Below are 24,390 nucleotides of genomic sequence, written 5' to 3' on the forward strand. Positions count from 1 at the left end.
CTTGTGTGCTTGCTGGAGAGAGACAGAGATAGAGGGAGGGAAAATGAGAAATCACCCCCTAGGGGGGATGGTCACACTCCGATCCCTTCTCTTCAATTCTTCTCTCAGGATCTTGGGCACGCATGCACACACACCCAGCGTGAGTTTTAAGTTGCCAGATCTGGGACTCGAACCACAGTCGATTATGTGGAAGTCCAGTGATGTAACTATTATGCCGTCTGCTGGTCCCCATGATTGTATCTTAATAGTTCAACTATTTTGAATTTTAGGCTTAAATATTGGAAATTCAAACCAAAGAAGTGTTATGAGATGTGAACATACATAAAGATAAAAGCATAAATATTCAATAAAGTGACTTATCACTATTTATTAAGTAAATTCAAAATAAAATGACTACAACCTTTGTCAGACAGACAATATTTAAAATAAAAACATCAAGATACAACAATAATGATTAGGAATCTTAACATTTTAGAAGGGAAGAATTTATATTTATTCATTTTTAACATTGACTTATTCATCTATTTATTTGTTGTGATTTTTCAAGCTGCCAGGTCCAGGACTCGAACTGTGGTCAACCATGTGGAAATCCAGTGCCTTAATCACCATGCTACCTGCTGGCCCTTATTATTATTTCTCTCTAGGTTTTTGCCATAGGTGCATGCACTCACCAGAGAGAACTAGAGAGAGCCAGAGAGAGGGAAAATGAGAAATCACCCCCTGGCAAGGATGGGGAAATGGAAATTTCTCCTCAGCACTGTCTCTGCAGTTGTATTTTGGGAGCATATAATTTGTTTTGAATTCACAGGCTCATGGTTGGAAGGCATTTGACTGAGTCTCAGGTGAGACTTTGAACTTTTGAGTTGATGCTGAACAAATTAATCTGGGACCGTCATCATGGGATGACTGTATTTAATATACAAGAAAGATAGTGTAATAAGAGAGTGGGAAAGGGCAGAGGGTCAGACATGGGGTAAAATGGATATATTTACATATGTATATGAAAGTAGAAATGGAATATTATGGATGATAACATGCATGATTAAGCCACTATGCAGTTTATTCTACATGGGAAACCACATTTAGTATGTTGTGATGATGCTCAGGGAATGAATGTAAATTAATTGAAAAAAAAAAAAGTTTCAGGAGAAAAAAACCACTAAAACTGTTCTTATCGAAATTTTTAAAAAATGCATATTTGATGACTGCAGTAAGCTTTATAGCCCCAGCTAGGTACTCCTTTATAGTATGTTCATTCTACTCACTGAGTTTTGTGCCTAAAGTCAGACTTGGTTCATGTATAGGTATATATCAGCTGCACTTGTTATTGGAAATATTTAGACTAAGTTCACTAGCAAATCAATTGTATGTTGATGTGCTTGATTGAGCCAATATATAGTGTATTCTGGATGGAAAATTCATTTTGTATGTTGTAATGATGTATAGTGAATTAAAGTAAAAAAAAATACATTTAAATTAAATATATATATATATACAAAAAAGACATGGGCCTTGGGGCCAGGGGTAGAAGGGTACCATTTGGAGAATGGTTTGTGCCCCAAAAATTCATGTCTAGGAATGTGACGTCAGGAGGTGGTGACGCCGAGAGGCTGGTGACTGCTCGCAGTGAGTGCGTTACTGACGCATCGCTCGCATGAGTAGATGAACCGTGTCACCTGGACCGTGAATTCTAGCTCTTGTGAAAGGTGAGTTCTCACGAGAGCTGATCGTTTCAGAAGAGAACTGCTCTCAGCTGCATTCTCTGCACCTGCTGCCAGCCGGCGCCCCTCTGTTGGCCAGGGTGGGCTGACTTGATGGCCTGCCTGCTTTGGGGGACTTTGCTGGGGCCAGAATTATGAGTTAATAAACCCCTATTTCTTTACTAAAAATAAGTAAATAAATACATGTCGATTAATACGTTAATAATAGCAATCGATATCAAGACCATATAATTAACACGTCGTTTATATCTGAACTCAGTCCAAGATCTCGAGGTCTATGTAGGATCTCATGAAACTGAATCAAGTCGCTATTATAGAACGTTCAGATCACTACTGATATCAAAAGATGGCCAGCGACTTAATTCTAGGGAATCTACATAGATTGTGCAAAACGAAGCAATAATTCTAAATAGGCTTTAATATTGTGAAGACTACTATAACTGAAGTTTTAATTTTACCAGAAGGTTCGGCAGTAGATTTAAACTGAAAGAAGGAAGAATCAGCAAATTGATGATAAAGACTGCAATTTGAAGAACAGAGAAGAAAGAAAAAACAGAAGCTCAGAGAAATGTGAGATGCCTTTGGTGGGAGAAGAGAAGAAATAAATAGAAAAATATTTTTTTAAAAAAATTGTCCCTGGAGGATCAGCAGATGGAGTAATGGTTAAATCACTGGACTCCCACATATTCGACTGCTTCGAGTCCTGACCTCGGTGGCTTATAACTCATTTGGTGCACGTGCAGACGTGCGTGCCCAAAATCTCAAGAGGAGAATGGAGGAGAAGGGATTGTGGCATGGTCATCCCCCCGGGGGGGTGATTTCTTACTTTCTGTCTGTCAGTCTCTCCTCCAAGAATACATGCCCTATAGCAAAAATCTCTCTAAAAAATAATATTGCCCCTGACTAGTGGCCAGCAGGTGGCATGGTGGTCAAGGCACTGGATCCCACATGGCTCTACACGGTTCAAAGTCCCAGTGGCTTGAAAAACACACTGGGCACATGTGTGCATGCCCAAAATTCTGAGAGGAAAATGAGGAAAAGGGATTGTGGTATGGCCATCCTTCCTGAAGGGTGAGTGCACATGCCTCTGACACATTAAAAAATAATAATAATAACAGCTGATTTCTCACCAGAAACAAAATGTTTGAAGAAAAAAAACTGTCAGCCAGGAAATTTACATGAAGAATGAAGCTAAATTAATACATTCCCACAGAAAGAAAAAAGTAAAATTGGGACCAGCAGGTGGCGTAGTGGTTATAGTGCTAGATTGCCACATGGCCGGCCACGGTTCAAGTCCCAGATCTGCTGTCTTCAGACTCACACTGGGTGCATGTATGTGCGTGCCCAAGATCCCAGGAGGAGAATGGAGGAAAAGAGATTGCAGTGTCGCCATCCTCCCTGAGGGGTGATTGCCCACTTTCTCTCTCACTGTCTCTGTCTCTCCCTCTGGCAAGTGCACATGCCCTATGGCAAGAACTTCTAAAAAAAATTTAAATAAAAGTATATCTTTCTAGCAGACCTGACTTACAAGAAATTATGAAGAAATTTTGTCAGGATCACAGTAAGTAGCCGAAGACACAAATCCACAACAATCTAAGAGCTTAGGTAGAGCTAATTAGGTAATCATGAAAGACGGTATGCATGTATGTGACATTAGAACACTCACACATCACCAGTGGCATGTGCAATGCTGCTGTCACTTTGGAAAATAGACCAACAGTTCTTCAAAATGTTAAACACAGAGTCATCATCTTACCCAGTGACTAGACTTCTGGTTATAAATGCATGTTTCTTTTTCTCTTAACTAATTTGTGTGTATGTATGTATTTATTTATTTATTTAATTTTTTTGCTACAGGGCACATGCACTCACCAGAAAGAGACAGAGAAAGAGAAGGTGAGAAACCACCCTCCAGGGAGGATGGCCACGCCACAATCCCCTCTCCTCCATTCTCCTCTTGGGATTTTGGGCACAGATGCACACATGCTAAGGGATGAGCTTCAAGCCACGGGGTCCAGGACGCGAACTACGGAGTGGGCCATGTGAAATCCAGTGCCTTAGCCTACATGATGCTTTCTGGTCCTCTCTTGACTAATTCCTTTTAAATATATGAAACAAAAGCTCTATAAAATGACATGCACAGAGTTGCATAGTTGGGCCTCTAGCATCTGCAGATGTGACGTACTTCACAGTAAGAGTGCAGTAACAGGGAGTGAAGGGCCGAGGTCCTCCTGGAGGAAAGAAGTGACACCAGAGAGTGACTTGAATCCAAAGGACAGATGGAAAGAACCAGAACTGGTAATGAGCAGGCTCACAGGCCACCTTTGTAATGCATTAGGTCATCCGGAAAGTCACGATGGGTTTTCTGGTTTTCTTTGCAAAAACACGTCATGACTTTCTGGCCCACCCAATATGTTGAACTCTCCTTTCTTCATTCACTTTTTTTTTTTTAATAATCTTTTTTTTTTTCTTAACCCTAACCCTAACCCTCATTCACTTTTGAAGTACATAAACTTCTCTAAAGTAGTAATGTCAACAATGTGGTGTTGGATTTGTGATATATATGAATACAATATATATAATAATGGCAGCACAAAAAGAAGGGAAAGGGAATAGAGCTCTATAGAAGAAACTATACAGAGACACAACATCTCTAAGACTGTTTTTAAAAAATTCACTATAGGACATGTGTGCTTGCTGGAGAGAGAGAGAGAGAGAGAGAGAGAGAGAGAGAGAGAAAGCAGCCGCTAGGGGGTGGTGGCTACACCACAGTCCCTTCTCCATCTCCTCTCAAGATTTTGGGCAAGCACACACACTTGCATGGTGTGTTTTTCAAGCTGCTGGGTCCAGGACTCAGGGCAGTCAGCCATGTGAGGTCTGGCCGCCTTAACCGCCATGCCACCGGCTGGCCCAGCATTGCTGTCCTCAACGGAATGATGTTAGTGTGCATTTGCAGTAGGTTCTGAAGAGTGAAGGTGCGTGTGCGGGTGGCACGAAGGTAGACTGTGACACTCCACAAGGCCAGCCCACATGGGAGATGATCCCTTAGTACGTGTGCTGCTGACCAACATTAGACAAGCCCATGTCTTTTTTTTAAAAAAAATCTGTTTGGAGAGGTTGTTGCTATAGGGTGCGCGCGCTCCAGAAAGAGAGACAGAAAGCAAGAAATCACGCCCCAGGAGGGATGGCCATGCTGCAATCCCTTCTCCTCCATTCTTCTCTCAGGATTTTTGGGCAAGCCGTGAGTTTAAGTCACCAGGTCCGGGACTCGAACTGCAGTCAACTACATGGGAGTCCAGCAACATATTCGTTAGGCCAACTGCTGGTTGATCCTTTAAGCCCATGTCTTAAAGGATCCTCTGAAGGTCCCCAGGCTATGGCTTGAAACTTCTCTTTGAGTATGGACCATTTTCTTTCTTTTTTAAAGAATCATTTATTTAATTTTAAATATCCTCATTATGATTTTTAAATTTAGTACAGGATGTATGTGCTCACCAGAGAGAGAGAGAAGGAAAGTGAGAAAGCAACCCGCCAGGTTAGGGACTCGAACTGTAGTTGTCCATGTGGGAGTCCAAGCACCTTAACCACCATGCCGCCTACTGGCCCCAAATAGGTACCATTTTCAAAAGCTGATGGAAGCTCTGGCCTTCTTTTCCCAGGACAGTGCACACACTCAGACACACTCCATCAGGGAGTGTGTAGACGTCTCGAAGCCCGTACCTGAGCTCTGGGTCAAGCACTTGGGTTCTCCTATGTGTGTGTAACTCACTGACATCGTGAGCAGAGTTCTCCAGCTCTGACAGAGACCCGGATAGGAAAACCTGATGGTTAGAGTTCCCATCTTCGGACCTGCAACTTTTAATTAGAAACTCATTTTATCTCGTTAATGCAGGGGATTGAGTCAAGCGGTCCAGGTGCAGGGCGGAAGGATACGCCCTCTGTCTTTAGGACGAGGTGATTGAGGGCCTCTCATCACGGCATCTCACCCCACAGACCTTACGGATAACTCTGAGACCCTGTACTCTGTGCCCTGGTCTTGATGGTAGATGCTGGTCAGGTACCCCTGGAAATGAGGCTGTCCTCCACTAAGAATGTAAGCTGTGTAAACAGAGGTACTTTAGCTGTAGTAAAGCACAGAGGGAAACATTTAGGAGTACAAAATACACATATACTACATTTACATGGAGTATATGATGTATGAAGATGTTATATATATTCTCGGATTTTACGTGTATATATGTATAGGCATATATGTGTGTATATATACTTTATACACACACACATAAAATCTGAGTTTCTCCAAGCTTTATCAGGACGTAGGGAAAATTATAAGGTCACAGTAACATTTATATCTCTTGTTCCCCCCCGCTTTAAAACTTCCAACTTAGGAATTTCTCCCCACACATCTCTCCTTCATCTTAGTGTAAATTTGCGGTAGAAAAAACGTATTTCCTTCTCTCCCTTCACTCACAGGGCTGGTCTTGCGGGACACAGTGTCCTACAGCACCATGTCCACCAGGTGGCAGCAGCACACCAGCAGGCACAGGCTTGCAGTCTCTCCAGAGAGAGCACAAGGCCTTTCTCCCTCTGGTATGGCTGTTACAGAGTTGCCAGAGACATCCAGGTTTTCTGTTTTCTTGTTGATTGGTTTGTTTCTGAGGGTATAACCTATCTAGCCCAGTCTCTCCACAGGAATAAGACACTGGTTTCCGAAAGCCAAACCCGGGCTGTACTCAGAATTGCTCGGCCCTGCCGCTGACAAGGGCTTGGCGGCTGGTTCTGGCCGAGCAGGTGAGAATAAGACCAGCCTCAAGTGAGTCCAACTTCTGCCACTCACTAGCTGTGAGCCTCTGGGCAGAGGAACCTCTCAAAGCCCCTGCTCTGTCACGTGCAAAATGTGGATGTTGATGGTACCCACTTCAGAGGGCTGAGGCACAGGCTGGCTGAGTCTAGCTTACTCTCTGGCACACAGAATACATTTAATCAACACCAGTGCTTTTTATAGTATCATACCCATCGTGACCCTCGAAAACCATTGATGTTTATTTATTTATTTTCTACAGAGTGCACGCACTGTAGAGAGAGAGAGGAGAGGGAAAGTGAGAAATCACCCGCAGAGCAGATGACCGCGCTATAATCCCGTCTCCTTCATTCCCCTCTTGGGATTTCGGGCATGCATCCACATCGAGCCCACTGTGATTGGCAAACTGTTGGGTCCAGGACTCAAACTGTGGAGTCAGCCATGTGGGATCCAACCACTCTAACCTCCACACCACCTGCTGGCCTTAAACTTGTTCATTGTTAACAGCTTTTTTTTTTTGGATAGGTTTTTTCTATAGGTGCGTGCACTCGCCAGAAAGACAGAGAGAGACAGAGAAAGCGAGAAATCACCCCCCATGGGAGACGGCCACACCGCAGTCCCTCCTCCTCCATTCTTCTCTCGGGATCTTGGGCACACACACACATGCACCTGGTGTGAGTTTAAGCCACTGGGTCCAGGCCTCGAACCATGGTCAACTCCCTGGGAGTCCAGCAACATAGCCATTACACCATCTGCTGGTCCCCATTGTTAACAGCTTTTTTACAGTGGCAGGCTCAGAGATGATTTTTTTTTTCTTTTTTAGAAGTTTTTCCTTAGGGCATGTGCACTCACCAGAGAGAGAGACAGAGACAGTGAGAGGGAAAGTGAGAAAGCGTCCCCCAGGGGAAATGGCCATGCCACAATCCTTTTTCCTCCATTCTCCTCTTGGGATCTTGGGAACACACACACGTGCCCAGTGTGAGTTGCAGGCCCCTGGGTCTGTGATTCAAACTGGTTGACTATGTCAAATCCAGTGACATAACCACTACACCGTCTGCTGGCCCTCGGAGATGATTTTTAATTTCTTCATTTTCCAAATTTTCTTCATTAAATCTGTTTCTTTTCCTTTTCTTTTTCTTTTTTTTTTTTTTAAGAGATATTTTTGCTATAGGGCACATGTGCTTGCCAGAGAGACAGAGAGACAGAAAGCAAGAAATCACCCCTCAGTGGGGATGGCCATAGCGCAATCCCTTCTCCATTCTTCTCTTGGGGTTTTGGGCATGTATACACACTCTTCTGGAGTGTTTTAAGCCACTGGGTCTGGGACTCAAACTGCGATTGACTATGTAGGATTCCAGGAACATAACCATTACACCATCTGCTGGTCCTGTGTTTCTTTTCTGTCTTTTTCCTTTTTTTTTAGTGGTGGTTTTTATTTATTTTTTTTTCCCATAAGGCATACATTCATGCGAGAGAGACAGAGAGAGGGAAAGTGAGAAATCCCCAGAGAGGGAATGACCACGCTGCAATCCCTTCTCCTCCACTCTCCTCGGGATTTGGGGCATATATGCACACTCTCAGTGTGAGCTTGAGGCTGCTGGGTTTGGGACTCAAACCATGGTTGACTACATGGGAGTCCAGCAATGTAACCATTACACTGTCTGCTGGTCCCATGTTTCTTTTCTTTCTTCTTCTTTTCATTTTTAGGTTTTTGTCATAAGGTGTGCATTCATGCCAGGGAGAGACAGAGAGAGGGAAAGTGAGAAATAATTCCCAAAGGGGGGATGGCTACACTGCAATCCCTCCTCCTCCATTGTCCTCTTGGGATTTTGGGCACACACATATGTGCCCGGTGTGATGTCCAAGCCTCCAGGTCTGGGCCTCAAACTGCAGTCAGACATGTGGGAATCCAGCACCTTACCCACCATGCCACCTGCTGGCCCCAAATATCCATTGTTTTTATAATCATAAAAAAGGTCGTTAAAATATAACAAATTACTGACCTCGTTCTTAGTCATTCTCTGGAAGCATTCAAGTCCTTTCTCCATTGCTCAGTGAGCTCCTGAGAACTGGGCCTGTGCCTCACCTACTTTGGAACCTATAACACTAAGCATATCAGTTGACACCCAGTGTGTAGTTAATACTAATTCCCTCAGCAAAATCACAAAGGGAATGGTTTCAGATTTTAATTTTTCAGTGTAATTAAGCTTCTTTTTTTTCCCCCCTCCTAGAATTCTCTTCTCTCACTTAGATTCAGTTTCTGACCAAATTAATTGAATCCTCTCCAAATCTTACCAGGCGGATTCTTCCTGGACCATTGAGTTGGGTTGAGGCAGGTTTTCAGAAAGCATTTCACGCAGCTCTCACAACTCATGCCAGGAAGGGACAAGGATGAGCTCATTGAGATGAGATCACATCTTTCCATAGCCGAATCAAAACCCGGGGGCCAGGATAACCTAGATTCTATAAAGAGATTATGAAAGGAAATAGACATTTCTAGAGATGCATCATTCAGAATGGAAGAGAGCGCACGTGCTTCGTCTGTGCGTAGAAGCGCAGGGTCACTGAAGAACACGCTCAGCTGGAGCCATCACCTGGTTCCTTTGATCCTGTCGGGGAGTCGGTGAAACTGTTCAGGCACTCTCTAGGGAGGACAGGCAAAGAAAGCTGGGTGCTACCTCGGCGTTTCTGTTGCAGAAAGCGAAACCGAACTAGACGTTAGCCCTTAGCTGCTGAGATACTTTGTTTTTTTTTTTTTACTCATATTATGGATTAGCAAACCGAAGACTCTCTTTCCAGGGTATGTGAGTCTGCAAAGGAATCCAGAGACGATTTCCGCAGAACCACGTGGTTCCCTGAGAGATGTGGCATCTCCGAAGCAGCCCCGTTTTACAGCATCCAGACACTCAGTTCTGCCTTTGCCCCGCGGTGCACACTAGGTTCTCTGCTGCTCCTAATGACCTGCTCCCTGGCAGGTCCTGTCTCTGCCATTGTCAGCCTAAACAGAAAGGCTGAGGCATGGTAAATAAAGCAAAAGAGTTTATCTGGACCAGGTTTGGACGAGCTCCTGGACACAATGTCTAAGTTTCCAGAAGAATGTGTGCTGAGGAGTTACAGATTTCAGGGTGATTTTGGAGGTAAACATCACAAATGGGGGTGTTACCTAATCATTAGTCAGAGCTCGACATGGTCAGCATTATAATGTTATAGCAAAGAGTCTTTTTTTTTTTTTTTAAAGATTTTTGCCGTAGGGCCCATGTGCTAATTGGAGAGGGACAGAGAGAGACAGAGAAAGAGAAATCACACACACAAACAAATACACACACCCGAGAGGATGACCACACTACAGTCCCTTCTCCTTTATTCTCCTCTCAGGATATTGAGCATGCACACACACATGCTCAGTGTATTTTTTAAGCCACCAGGTTTGGTACTTGGACCACAGAGTCTGCCATATGGGATCCAGTGCCTTAACCACCATGCCACCTGCTGACCCCTGCAAGGAGTCTTATACAACAGCGATTGGCTGACTCCTATGATGCAGGGAGCAGAATGGCCTCATAGTCATCTCAGGTCAGCATGGGAGTCGGTGAGCCTGGCACGTTGTAACTGCCGATTAAGAGTGAGGGAGGTGTTTATTTGAACAAGAAGGATGCCCATAACCAGAAAGTCCAATGAGTGTGGATGGCCCCTGGGACCGTTGTAGCACCTTATGTCAGAGACCCAGCACCAAGGGCACTGGCTCCAAACGAGCACATTCCAAGGCCGCTCACCTTCTGCCTGATATTTGTTTCCTTAGCCGCCTCTCAGTCCCACTCTTCAACTAATGGAGTTTGTCCAATTATTTTCATATCACACCGTGTGGCAGCATCTTCCGTGGGCATCTGCCCCATAAGTGGAGCTCTGTCTGCTGCCACCTTCGGCACCTCTCTCTAGACGGCTCGCACCTGGTGCCACCCTCTAGACAGCTTGCACCGGGTCCCTGCTCTCTAGCCAGCTCGCATCTGGTCTCTGCAAGGCAGAAATGTGCACACACTGTCTCTGCCTGCCCCAGGATAAAGATGTCCTCCCTCATCCTTCAGACAACAAACAAATAAATACATGAAAAGCAATGCCTGCAAATCTCCTTCACATAGGCCAATGAGGTAGGAGACAGGGACACTAAAACCTAGTTAGGGACAGGCCCAAGATGGAGTCACAGCAGCTAAGCTTTAACTGCTTGCAGCAATGCCCAAAATAGTCACAACAGCTAGCATGAGCTCAAGCAACATTCCAGAACCAAGGTCTTAATGGGCCAGAGGCACCACCAGGCAAAGAATGCAGATCTTTATGGCCAGTTAGTCCCACAGAAAACTTTGGTAATAGATTACCTCAGTCATCAATTAAGAAAGGGAACAAAGAATGCAGACTTCATAGACAATTTTAATCGTTTTTTGAAGCCTACTTCTTCATTAGAGAGCCAGCCCATTGCTCGGACTGCTGCTGGGCTGTTGGAAAAATCATGACGTATGTCCTTTTGTTCTATGTGAAAATGCATCATGACTTTTCCAACAACCCAATCAATTAAACACCCCTGGAGAAAGTGCCCACAGCAGCAACCCTCCTTCAGGACCCCTCCCTGGCAGGAGCTTTTCTCTTTCAATAAGACTGCTTTACTACCCCCTCCTTTGTAAGTGCTTCTAATTCTTCTTGATTGCAAGGCACGAATCCTGTAGCTTTAGAATCCTGTAACACCGGTACCTCTGGGTTGCTGAGCATGCCTGGCCGTGCCTACTCTGAGAAGTTAAGGCTGATCAAGCTATCCCTGGGTCCTAAGGGAAGTTCCAGCTAATGAGAGCATTGCCAGGGTGCCTCCTACACTGCTCCAGAAAAGAGCTGGGCCAGGAAAACTCCATTCCTTCAAAGGTGAGTCATCAAGGGCCAGCAGGTAGTGTGGAGATGAAGGCAGCCATATCCCACATGGCTGACTGTGCAGTTTGAGTCCTGGACCTGGCCGCTTGAAAATCACAGTGGGGGGGGGACCAGCAGGTAGCGTAATGGCTATGTCACTGGACTCCCATGTAGTTAACCGCGGTTCGCGTCCTGAACCAGTGGCTTAAACTCACGCCGGGTGCATGTGCGTGCATGCCCAAGATCCCGAGAGGAGAACGGAGGAGACGGGATTGCGGCGTGGTCATCCTCCCTAGGGGGGATGATTTCTCACTTTCTGTCTCTCTGTCTCTCTCTGTCTTTCTGGAGAGCACACGCCCCCTATAGCAAAAACCTCTCCAAAAAAAAAAGAGAGAGAGAAAATCACACTGGTCGTGTGTACATATGTGCCCGAAATCCTGAAAGCAGAAAGAAGAAAAAAGGATTCTGGCATGGCCATCCCCTTTGGTGGGGGAGTTTTGACTTTCTGTGCCCTATAGCAAGCTACCAAAAATAAGAAAACAAAAAAAAAACAAATAAAAAACAACGATGAGCCATCAAAAGAGAATCCATAGGGCCAGATCCTTGGCACGGTAATGCATTGCTTAAAAGAAGCCGGATCCTGCATGGTGACTGCGGTTTGAATCCCTGGCCCAGTCAGCCAGAAGCATGCCAGGCATGTGCATGAGTGCCCATCAGCCGACAGGATGGGGGCCAGAGGACAGGGTGGAGGACGGAGCTCCTGTGGCAGGCGCTTGTGCTTCCCTTACGGTCACACTGTGCGTGCACACGTGCTCGACTGTGAGAAAAAGGAAAAGGAGAAAACAAGGAAGTCATGAAAGAGCTCTGCAGTGTCGGGAAGGGAGAGGAGCAGCAAAGGGCAGATGCGGAATACTCACCGGGAAAATGCCGCCATGGAGCGGAGAGATTTGTAACCAAGCAATTGCTAGGTGTGCTTTCTGTTTGTTTGGGTTTTTAGTTCGCCAGAGGGCCTGTGTGCTGGCAGGAGAGAGACAGAGAAGGTTCCACCTAGGAGGACACTGCAATCCCTCCTTCCCCATCCCCCTCCTTTTTCGGGAGTTTGGGCATGGCCACCCGTGCATCCACGTGCAACACATCTGGTGTGTTTCTCAGGCCGCTGGGTCCAGGACTCCACTGTCTCCACTGTGCAGTGGGCCACAGGGATCCAGACCACCAGTCCGTGGGCTGGCCCACTGGCCAGGTATTCCAAAAACAGAAGGAAATGACTTCCTCTAAGAAAAGAGCACGAAGGGGCTCAGGGAGAGCTGAGAGGCAGAAGGTGGAGCATCCGCTCAGAGAAAAATGGAGAAACGACAAGAAATAAAGCCAACATGGAAGGCAGCTGACAGGAAACAACCCTGCTGACAGTAGATGCAGGGGCAGGAATGACACAATTCTTTCCAGGTTGGAAAGAATTAGAGAAGGGGAAAAGATATTTAAGACTAGGCAAAGAAATCCAACATTTATTCACCGAGTACCCTGATGGGCCAGGCACTACTTTAAGCACTGGAAATACAGCAGTCCCATGCCCAACTCTGGCCCTTGGAAGAAAATGAAGTCTTTAAAAAAATATTTACTTGATTGTATGTTTGCTTATCATTGTTATTATTGTTCCATTTGCTGTAGGGCACACATGCTCACCAGAGAGAGACAGAGAGAGAGAGAGAGAAAGAAAAAGTGAGAAAGCAAGCCACCAGGTCCAGGACTCGAACTGCTGTCAGTCATGTGGGAGTCCAGTACCTCAGTCACCACACCACCTGCTGGGCCCCTAAGTCTCTTCTTTTTTAATTGTCAAGGTGTGTGTGTGTACTCATCAGAGAGAGAGAATGAGAGAGAGAGGAAAAAACAAGAGAGAGAGAAAATACTTGCCAATGAGGCAAGGCCATGCTACAGTCCCTTTTCCTCCATTCCTCCATCCCGTCAGCATTTGGGGCATGCACACACATGTGTCTGGCATGTTTTTCATACTGCCAGGGCTGGGATTTGAACTGTGGTTGGCCATTTGGGATCCAGCTCCCTTAACCACTGGCTATAGGGGTGGCCCCTCAAACTGAGTCTTGTTTTCAGCTTTCCAGACTCCGTAGAGTAGATAATGGATCTTCTCCTCTGGAGACCACCCAACACGGGACCCATGGTAAGGTCCTGGATAGACCTCTCGCGCTGTCACCTGCTGATAGGCACCTGGTGTTACCAAGTGTTGGAACAGCCTTTGCAGAAAGTAACTTACACAGATTTCTAACTTGGGGTCAGGCTGTGGTGCAGAGGGAGCACAACGTTCTGTGAGGCTGACCTACATGGAAAGGTTCCCGGTTCGTGTCTGGAGAACTTCCTGAACACGCCAGGCATACATCTCATGATTTGGGGTTGCCCGAAGCCTGGGGTGGATTGCAGCATGAAGATCTCGCTGGGGTGAAGACCCAGTCTCTCTCTCTCTCTCACTTGTGGAAGAAGAAAGTAAATAAATAATTTTTTTTTCTAAAAATAGAATTAAAAAAATAATAACCTTACCCCCATCATCTCTTACTGGGCCACATATTTTGTAAAACATCTTGGTGGTTGTTAAGGACTAAACTGAGTCCTCCCAAAATTCATGTTGAATCCCTAGCCCCCCCAGTGGGGCCAGACTTGGATAGGCCTTTAGGGAGGTAATTCAGGTAAAAAGAGATCATAAGTGTGGAACCCTGATCAGCCTGTCCAGGACTGATGTCCTTATAGGAGGAGAATGACACCAGATTCTCTCTCTCTCTCTCTCTCTCCCTCTCCCTCTCTCAGCAAGAGATCAGAGCGAGGGCCATGTGAGGCTACAGTGAGAGGAGGCCATTTCCAAGTCGGAGAAAGAGCCCTCTGCAGAGGCTCCTTGGTCACGGACTTCTAGTCTCCATGACTGTGGAAAAACAGAAGGTCCACTGAAGCACTTGGTCTGGGTACTCTGTTTAGACAGACTAACGCGGTCACTGTGGGGAGCCGAGACGAGGGCGCGGGGGATGCGCAGGATGTGACTATGGCCTGGTGAATATGTGGTGTGGCCATGGCCTTGGGCAAGGAGCAGAATGTCCTGCGATTGTTTTGAACGGAACGTTCCGAAGTATTGTTAGAACAACCTGATCAATTCAGTCAGGCCTTAAAACCTTACATCACAGTAGTCTCTGGAGTGTGTATAAACACTAGCAATAAAGTACATTCAGTGCTGACCAGTATTGACTGGCAGTCCTCCCGTTTCCATCCTGTCTTCTTGTCTTTCTTTAATCCTCACCCCCAACTCAGGAACTGTTCGCCATGGGCAGGTCTGACAGGTCACTGACATGGCCATCCCCCGGAAGGCATCATTTCCTCCTGAGCCCCCTCCTGAGTCCTGCTCAGGACCAGGGGTGAGAGCTCTATGGACCCATTTTGAAAATCTGGGGTCCTGCCCTGGTCATTACTGGACACCATGCCACTTTCTTTCCTCTTGAAGTAATGGCAGGCCAGGCCACTGCGCACACTCTTGGAGTAGCAGCCTGGCCACAAAGAGGCCCCAGGCACCTGTGCTTAGTTCTGGTTGGACCACCTGGATTTTCTCATTGGATTGAAATGGCCCTAGGTCATAAAGATCACAACCACTCAGTTCAGGGCACTGCTCACTGGCCACGACCGCGGGTCCCTGTGAATTTTGTGGGAGTGTTTTCGTTGTCCTCACACTTGACTCTTCTGGAGAAAAGGTCTAGACTTGTGAGGGAGATTGAAGGAAAGATGAAGTTATAGGTACTGGAATAGGATCTGCCAATGGGAGGGTGAAGAACAATATTTCCAGCATCTGGAAAGGACACACCTTAGACTCTGGTAATTATAGGGTGTGGGGTAGGGAGCAATGACTGCTTCTTTGTCCCCCAAGCCGAGCACAATACCATGGTCATCCCAAGAGAAGCAGCAGCTATTGTAATGTGACCTTCCACGGGCTGTGTCTTCCCTGCACACAAGCTCTAGCTCAGATAAAAGAAAAACCAAGCAAGTCGTAAATATGAAAGAGTGAACTATGAAATAAGAAAATTCAGGTGGACATGGCTGGTCCTGAACTATTATTCTGTACTGGATGGGATCAACAGATGCCAAATATGCTGCCCACCTCCACCCCTCTCGACCCCCATACTGTTCAAATACCAGGAAGAGAACAACCTCGTTTCCAGCTGACATACAAGTTCACACGGCCCTCCTGGCTATGCCTTAGGGGGGACTCAGTGCTGTGATAACGCACTGTGATAACTGTAAATAACGTAGTGCATTATGGTTCTCCAGAGAGACAGAGCTAGTAAGATGTACACAGGACCAGCTCCATGGCCTGGGGTTAGGGCAGCCAGATCCACACTTCCAGCTGCGTGGTTCGAGACCCAGACCCAGTGGCTTTAGAAACATGCCAGGTGCCTGTGTTGTGTGCCCAGAATCCCAAAGGGAAGGAGAGATGGAGAAGGGATTACAGCATGATCCTCCCCATGTGAGGAGCTTTCTCCTTGCCCTGTCTCTCCCTTTTGTTCTACTCAGGCCTTCAGCTGATTGGTGAGCCCCCTGCCCCCAGGGAGGACAGTCTGCTTTACTCAGAGTTCACTGGTTGAAAGGTTAATCTCCTCCAAAAGTACCCTCATAGACATTCAATAATGTCTAGCTAAATACCTTGGCACAGTGGCTAGCCAAGATAGTACACAAAATTAACCATCACACTTACCCAAACCAATGTGATGGTGATGCAAGTCGAGTTTAACAACAGATCTGCAACTAGAGTGGCCTCCTAGAATGGGCCACCTCCCTTGACCCCCATATTGTTCAAATACCAGGAAGAGAACAACTTTGAGAATGGTTCTTCCCATGCGGGATAGGAGCCTTTGTTCCTGACTGCCTCCTGTAATTACTGGCAGTAATATCCAATATCAGTCTGTCTGAACTCCCTTCAGTGGGTCATAATGGGTATAATACTGGAATTAGATTCCATTCTAGTTGCCTGAAATAAGAACTCCTGGGTTAACTCTGCCTGTCCTCCTCACCCCTGGGACTTATTCACAGACCCTGGGGATGTGGTAAGACCAACTCAGATTGGCCTCACTTCTGCATGAGTCCTGATGACAGTAGCTTTAATTGTATTTACTTACTTACTCACTTACTTACTAGACGGCTTGTACAATTGCCAGAAAGAGGCACATGGGGTGTGGGGTGGGGTGGGGAGAAAGCACCCTCCATGAGGAATAGTCACGCTGCAGTCCTTTCCCCTCCGACCTCCTCTTCTCTCTCCTGTCAGGATTTTGGGCATGCGTGCACACACACACACACACACACACACACACACCTAGTGTGTTTTTCAAGCTGCCGGGTGTGGGCTTCGAGCTGTACTGTCGACCATGTGGGATCCGGCTGCCTTAACCACACGACCACAGAGCCGGTCTTAATTAAATAACCTTAATTTTAAATGCTGTAGGAATTGAACTGAACAGCCTGCGTTAATCTGTTAGATGAATCAGTGTCTGATGGGGTGGCACACTGATGGGAGAATTCCAATTTGGCCAGGAATTGGTCAGGCCTGATGTGGCTCTCTGTGAGGGCAATCTGCTGTGGGCCCTGACTGTCTCGGAATGCTCTGCTGGGGATGATGGGACTGCAAGGTCCAACCGCGTTTGCCCGGAGATAACTGCTTTGGTGTAGGCTCTTCCTCAGGGCTGTGTTTGCAATGGACACTCGTGATAAGCAATAGCCCCTTGCCCCAAAAAGCAGGCTTTCTCACCACCTGCTATTCAGTGGCATATTCACGAGTCAGAGCTCCTTCCCTGCTACACAGCATGGACACACGGCATGTACACCAGCACGCGGAGCTCCCATCAGCCTGGGGTGGGAAACCAATGCAGCCCGCATGCACCTCATGCAGCGGTGCCTGCCAAGAATAACGAAGTCCTTTATCTCGGACCCAGTCTCACGTCTCTGCCAGCATCTGCTGAAACCTTGGCAGGCTGACCTGGCTAGCTTGAAAGATAGGTAAGACTCCAGACCCCCCAGATTCTGATGCATGTAAGCCAAGCACAGCCTATCAGAGTAGCCCCCACCCCAAGACTGACAAATGGATTATGGGAACATCCCAAACACTTCCTCTTTCCTTCTTCTCTTTCTTAGGCTCTACACACATGTTTGGTGGTCAACTTTACAGTTTGGTCTATTGACGACAAAATATTTGGTGAGACTGTGTTTGGATGCCAGGTATAATTAGTATAGCGAGATGGAAATGATGCCTGTTGTGTGTCTTCTCATTTGGGGGAAAGGGGAAGACTATCTTCACTGGCAAGGACAGTGTTTCGCTCCTAAAGAGGCGAAGCAGCTTCCTCACTCTCAAGTGATTCCAACTGTTGTGCGTATCAGTCTCCTCCTCTAGCCTGTGAGTTTCTTGAACAGTGGGGCTCTGGGTTTATGCCTCTCTGTACGCAGCCCAGGGACGGGCCTGAAAGGGGCTGCTGAGCACTAATGGACTCATGCCCGCAGGGATGTGCTTGCCGATCCCATCCTCCTCGTGGAGGAAAACGCCTTTTAGGTGCCGTGCACTGAGAGCCCTTCCTCTGCCTGCTGTCTTCAGGACTAACGGGGCACATTCAGCTGATCGCGTGCTCACATCTGGCCGGCAGCAGCTACCGAATCCGGCTGAGTGGATGTCCTGGCAAAGGTGAGATGGCAGAGACGCCCTTCCGGCTACACAAACCCTTTTCTCCTGGGAAGGTAAACTGTAGAGTATCATTAAAGAATTTCCTTTGGTTCATCTCTGGGAAATTTAAAGGCTCCTCTTTGTTAGTGTCCCTTTGCCTCGCATGCTAGTTTTTCTTTTTTGAAAAAAATAATTATTTAGTTTTATTTATTATTGTTATTATTATTATTATTATTGGAGAGGTTTTTGCTATAGGGCACGTGCGCTCGCCAGACAGACAGAGAGAGACAGAGAGATAGAAAGCGAGAAATCACCCCCCAGGGGGAATGGCCACGCCACCAACCTTTCTCCTCCATTCTCCTCTCGGGATCTTGGGCACACACGCACACACACACACACACACACACACACACACACCCGGCAGGAGTTTAAGCCATCAGGTCTAGGACATTTCTCTCAGGAGCTGTCCTTTCCACGTCTTTATCTGGGGCTACCTGAGATGGGGGTATGCAGATTATAGCCTAGGGGCCAAATTCCACCCACAGACTATTTTTGCAGTCAAGTTTTAATGGAAAACAATCAAACCCATTTGTTTACACACTGTCAATGGCGGCTTATACCCCACAATGGTAGAGTTGTGCTAGAGATGCCTGCCAAGCTGAAAATATTCACTACTGAGCCTTTTACAGAAAATGTTTCCTGATTCCTGTACTGGAGAATGAGCCTCATTCACTAGAGATGGCTAGGAAATAATGCAACTAAAAATGGAAAGGGCTGGCTTGGAGGTGACGTGCTGCTCAAGTGAAGCTGCATTTGTGTGGAAGATCATGGAAGATCGCAGGTTTGATTCCCTCAGCAACCTGTATGTGCTGGGTGTGTAGGCCCATGATTCTGACTGACTGGGAAAGCTGCAGGAGAGAGAGGGCATACTGTGGCAAGATGCCCTGCTGAGGGTGTTTGTCTTTCTGTGTCTCTCACTCCCATAAAATAAATGAATAAACTAAAAAATACATAAAAATTTAAAAAATTAAAATGGGAGAAAGGAAAGAGAAAGGGAAAAGCAGAATCAACTCTTTTATTGTTGGATGGGTAATAGGTGGGAAATAAATGAGACTACAATACAAACCAGATAGTAAAAGTTAAAATAAAACTAATGGGGTTGGGGGGGCAGCAGGTGGCATAGTGCCATAGTTAAGGGTGCTGGACTTCAACATGGCCGACCGTGGTTCAAGTTCCAGACCTGGTGGCTTGCTTTCTCACCTTCTCTGTCTCCCACTCTGTCCCTCTCTGGTCAAGTTAAAATAAATGAATAAAAATAAATAAAATAAATAAAGTTAAATAAATAATTCTTAAAAAAGAAATAATGGGAACAGGACCAGCAGATGGTGTAATAGTTACATCACTCCCATATGTCAACTGTGGTTGGAGTCCTGGATCCAGTGGCTTAAAACTCATGCCAGGAGTATATGTGTGCATGCCCAAAATCCCGGGAAGAGAACAGGAAGAAGGGATTGCAGCATGGCCTTCCCCCCCACCCCAGGGGGTGGGATTTCTTGCTTTCTGTCTCTCTCTGTTTCTCTGGTGAGTGCATACACTCTATAGCAAAAAGTCTCTTAAAAAAAAAAGAGAAAGAGCATAGAAAAGGTATGTGTACAAAGTAACCACTTATGTTAGTTTATTATTATGCTGCTCTACAGAAATACCTGAGACCAGCTCATTTACAAAGAATGAGGTTTATTTGGCTGGAACATTCAAAAGCATGAGGCCAACATCAGACTGGCTTTTGGTGCTACATCCCAATGTGGCCGACAGAAGCAAAGAGGAGAGGGAGCACGTGCAAGGAGAATGGAGACGGAATCCTCACTTTCTCCATTTGTCCCTCCCCTGCCCCCAGCTGATTCGATGGCATCCTCCAATTGGGTCCCACCTCTTAAAGGTCCCACCTCCAGGGACTAGCAGTTAGCCTAATGGCTATGTCGCTGGACTCCCACGTAGTCGACCGCAGTTCGAGTCCTGGACCCTGTGGCTTAAACTCATGCTGGGCACGTGTACATGCGTGCCCAAGATCCTGAGAGGAGAATGGAGGAGAAGGGATTGCGGCGTGGCCATCCCCCCTAGGGGGTGATTTCTCACTTTCTGTCTCTCTGTCTCTCTGTCTATCGGGCAAGCACACGTGCCCTATAGTAAAAACGTCTCCTAAAAAAAAAAAGAAAAAAGAAAAAAAAAAGCCATTACATTGGAGACCAAATTTCTAGAACTAGAACATGAACTTCTGGGGGCAAACCATTATCCAACCATAGCACCACTGGAATAAAATTTCAAACTTTCCTAAATACATTTTTTTTTTTTTTTGGCCATGCTGCAATCCCTTTTCCATTCTCCTCTATGTTGGCCTCCCAAGTTGCCAACTTCATGGCTCTATTCCCATTCCTTCTCATTCTCAGTCTCTCAGTAGCAGCTGAAAAAGATAATCACTCCCTTCCTCTCAAACCGTTTTCTTCACTTGACTTCTGGGATAGCGCCTCTCCTGCTTTTCTCCTCCCCCAACACTTCTCAGTCTTTCTTTCTGGATTCTCCTTGTCTTCCTTATCTAATCAAATATTGGCTTGTCCCAGATCTCATTCCTTGGACCTTTTTTCTTTCTTCACTTTCCTCAGTCATCCCCTTAGTTTTAGTGGATAGGCTAATGATGCCCAAGTTATATCCCAAGGTCTTTCCTAAAATCCCAACTTATACCCAGCTGTCTACTTGAGACCTTCACTTGAATGGGTAGCAGACACCCCAATCTTTGAAGCCATGCTACTGTTGTGCCTTTCCTGGTTATTTCCTCTGTGCTTTCCTCATCTCAGGAAATGACATTTCCATTCACCTTGTGGTTTGGGCTGAAGAGTAGGACTAATCCATGACTCCTCTCCTTCTCTCATATAGTTTCTCAGTAATTTCTGTTGGCTCTAACTTGAGCATTGTCATCTGTCCCCCTGGTATCCTGATGGCCGAGCTGACATATGATATTGGGGTGTGTGTGGGTCCAATATCAGTGCCAGATTCAGGACCATGAAATTACCTAGTTCTTGTTTCACACTCATAAAAAAATTAGAGATGCAGGCCAAGAGTGGGGTGGGTAGCAAAGTAGAGTTCACTGAAGGAGAGTAATGCTCCTGACAGGGAAGAGTCCTAAAAAGTGGGTAGCCAAGGGGTCAACAGGTGGCATGGTTGTTAAAGTACTGGATTCCCACGTGGCTAGTTGTGATCAGGTGGCTTGAAAATTATGACAAATAAATAAATAAATTTTTGAGACGTTTTTGCTATAGGGCGCGTGCACTCACCAGACAGAGAGAGACAGAGAGATAGAAAGCGAGAAATCACCTCCCAGGGGGGATGGCCACATTGCAATCCCTTCTCCTCCATTCTCCTCTCGGGATCTTGAGCACGCACGCACACGCGCCCGGCGTGAGTTTAAGCCACCGAGTCCGGGTCTCGAACCACAGTCGACACAGTGACATAGCCATTATGCTAACTGCTGGTCCCAATAAATAATTTTTTAATAGTTATTTTAAAAAAAGGGGGGGTGACCAAGGTGACACTTGAGTCTGAAATTTTTATCCTAGCTAGAAGGAACTTGTTTATGTTTTGTCCTCATGGGGGTCACAAGCTAGGTATGTCATGCCGTATATTTGGAGAACTTTTGGTAAATGATTACCCAGGTCTGTCTAAGAGCTTCAACTTAGAGAGCGTTATCTAGTGGTCAGTGTTAAAGTCTTTGGGAGCCTGGGGCCCTAGACAAAGGCTAGAATAAGAAATGGTTCTGGAATTTAGTGGGAACACGGAAAAAAACAAAATTGCTTAGGCCATGCTGCCTAGGTTCATCATTAAGTCATTGCTACAAGCTGTTTTATGTGAGCAAGAAGTTTCTATTAAAGCTTACCCACTGCGTCTTCATCTTTGGGCCTTATATCCTGACTACCTGTTTCTTAGGGTTCCACCTGCTATCTCAGAGCCGCCATCCACCTCTGGTCTGGCTCCCCCCGTAGCCTCCTCATTGGTCTCTCTGCCTTCTCTTTTGCTCTGTGCTCCTCTTTTTCACACACAGGCCAAGGTGATCAGTCTAAAATGTAAATCAGATCTCACCACCTCTATTCAAAACCCTCTCAGTGCTTCCCACCTGCATGCACGGAAAAAACTCAAAGAACCTAATGTGACTTACTACACATCTGGTGGTTGCCTCTCCAACCTCATTTCCTACAACCTTCTCTCTCATTCTTCATGTTCCAGAGGTGCTGAGTCCTCTCTTGTTTTCAGCAAATGTAAACAGTCCTGTCTCAGGGCATCTCAGTCTGTAGAGGAGTCCATAAGGCTCATGTTCAGCTCTCTGCTCTCCAGAGGGGCCTTCCATGAAACCCTGTATAAAGTAGCACTCCCTCATTCACTCTAACTTTACACTGCTTCACTTTTTCATAATATTTACCACCGCTTGACATTATATTACACTTTTTTTTGGTCTTTCTCTCTCCTAAAATACAAAGTCCCTAACGGTTGTGATTCTGTCTGTCTTATTCACTGCTGTGTCCTCAAAGTATGCCTGACCTTTAAAATAATAAGCCCATAATAAATCATTGAATGAGTGAATAAACTATCTGGTCCTGTGGTTTGTGACGTCTGACATAGTACTTTAAAATTCCTGACAGATTTTAATATCTGGGAATGGGAATGAACATTTATTTATTAGATTGTTAGGAAAGTCATGATGTATTTTTTTAATTAATTAATTTATTTATTTAATTCCATTTGTTATTATTTTTTAATTTGACCAGAAAAAGACAGAGAGAGAAAGGGAAAGCGAGAAAGCAAGCTGCCAGGTCTGGGACTTGAACCACTGTCAGCTGTGTGGGAATTCAGTGCTTTTAACCACCATACCACCTGCTGGCCCCCATGATGCATTTTTCTATGTTTTTCTATGAAAAATTCATCATGACTTTCCCGATGACCCAATAAAATCCATGGTAATTCTGGAGCAATTCCCAAACCCTAAGTTGTGCCCAGGTTACTCCAGACATGTTCACTTATTTGTTTATTTTGGTAAAGGGCACATACACTAGCCAGAGAGAGAAAGAAGCCAAATGAACTTCACTCCCATGGGGGATGGTGAACTCCCTCCTTTCCCCTTTTGGCAATCCCTTATTCTCCATTTCTCCTTTCAGGATTTTAGACATGTGAGCATATGTGCCAGCTATGGTTTTCAAGCCCCTCGGTATGGAACTGAACCACACAGTTGGCCATGTGGGAGCCAGCTTCCTTCATCACACCACCGGCTGGTCCAAACAGGTTAGGACGTCTTGCCTTTCTTTTCCTCTTTCTTTTCTTTCTTTCTTTCTTTTTATCTTTTCTTTTCTTTCTTTTGTTTTTAATTGCCAGGGATGCATGGGGTCACCAGAGAGAGATGTCTCATTTCTCTCTTAAAAAATAAAATTACTGGGGCCAACAGGTGGCATAGTGGTTAAGGCGCTAGACTCCTTCATGGCCGACCATAGTTCGAATCCCATGGAGGCTTGAAAATCACACCTTGTATGTGTGTGCCCAAAATCTGAGAGGAGAATTGGAAGAGAAGGGATTGTGGCATGGCCATCTTTCCCAGGGGTGTGGGGTCTCTCTCTCTCGCTCACTTTCTCTGTCTCTTATCCTATGGCAAAAACAAAACAAAACAAAAAAAACCCCACAAACAAACAAACAAACAAACCCTAAAATAAAAGAAAGAAACCATTTTATCTGCTTTTTAAAGAACTGTAGGGTGTAGTAAAGATTCTGACAGTGGAAAACACCAGTGAGCATTATTAGACAGTACTAGACTAATACGACCCTGGGCTCTCCTGGCAAGGTTAACTACTATATGGAATCACTGTCAAAATGGCCAATTTAAAGACTTATTTTGTTTCCCAAACTTATTTCTGGAATGTCACTCATAGGACTTGCCTAAGTATAACATGAATACAAACATTAATATTTCTTTTATCTGCAAGAAAACTCACAATTCGGAGCAGGCAGGCCCAGGAACACTCGTACAGTATGCAGCAGCCACACGCGAGAATGGCTGCTTTTATGTGCTTATGGGCGTGGTTCCCACAAGTGTTAGTCTAACCTTTGACTCCAAGTACCAGCAGCTCATGCTTTTACTTCAATTTGACGTCAGTAGATGCCTTCAAACCAATAATGTCTCTGGGTTCCCTGTTAAGCTTAGATTCCCACAGAATTTCAATGCTTTTTCCCATTTTCCTGATGTCCCAAGTGATCTTTCCTGG

The 24,390-nt window shown here is 45.7% G+C and overlaps 1 long non-coding RNA gene across 2 annotated transcripts in view; it reads right to left on the reverse strand.

Annotated features, from left to right (window-relative positions):
• Positions 1–24,183, reverse strand: part of LOC102498587 (uncharacterized) — a 28,282-nt gene extending 4,099 nt beyond the window's left edge. The window contains exons 1-3 of one of the 2 annotated variants that reach the window (XR_003549056.1): positions 24,121–24,183; positions 8,818–8,985; positions 8,526–8,628 (exon numbers count right to left, since the gene is read on the reverse strand). This is a non-coding gene — a long non-coding RNA (uncharacterized LOC102498587). The remainder of the gene's footprint in view (positions 1–8,525; positions 8,629–8,817; positions 8,986–24,120) is intronic. The other variant, XR_334210.2, reaches the window with a different exon arrangement.
• Positions 24,184–24,390: the final 207 nt, after the last annotated feature.

Source organism: Tupaia chinensis, unplaced genomic scaffold, assembly GCF_000334495.1.
Source record: "Tupaia chinensis unplaced genomic scaffold, TupChi_1.0 Scaffold000170_1, whole genome shotgun sequence".
In the NCBI taxonomy this organism is placed as follows: Eukaryota; Metazoa; Chordata; class Mammalia; order Scandentia; family Tupaiidae; genus Tupaia; species Tupaia belangeri.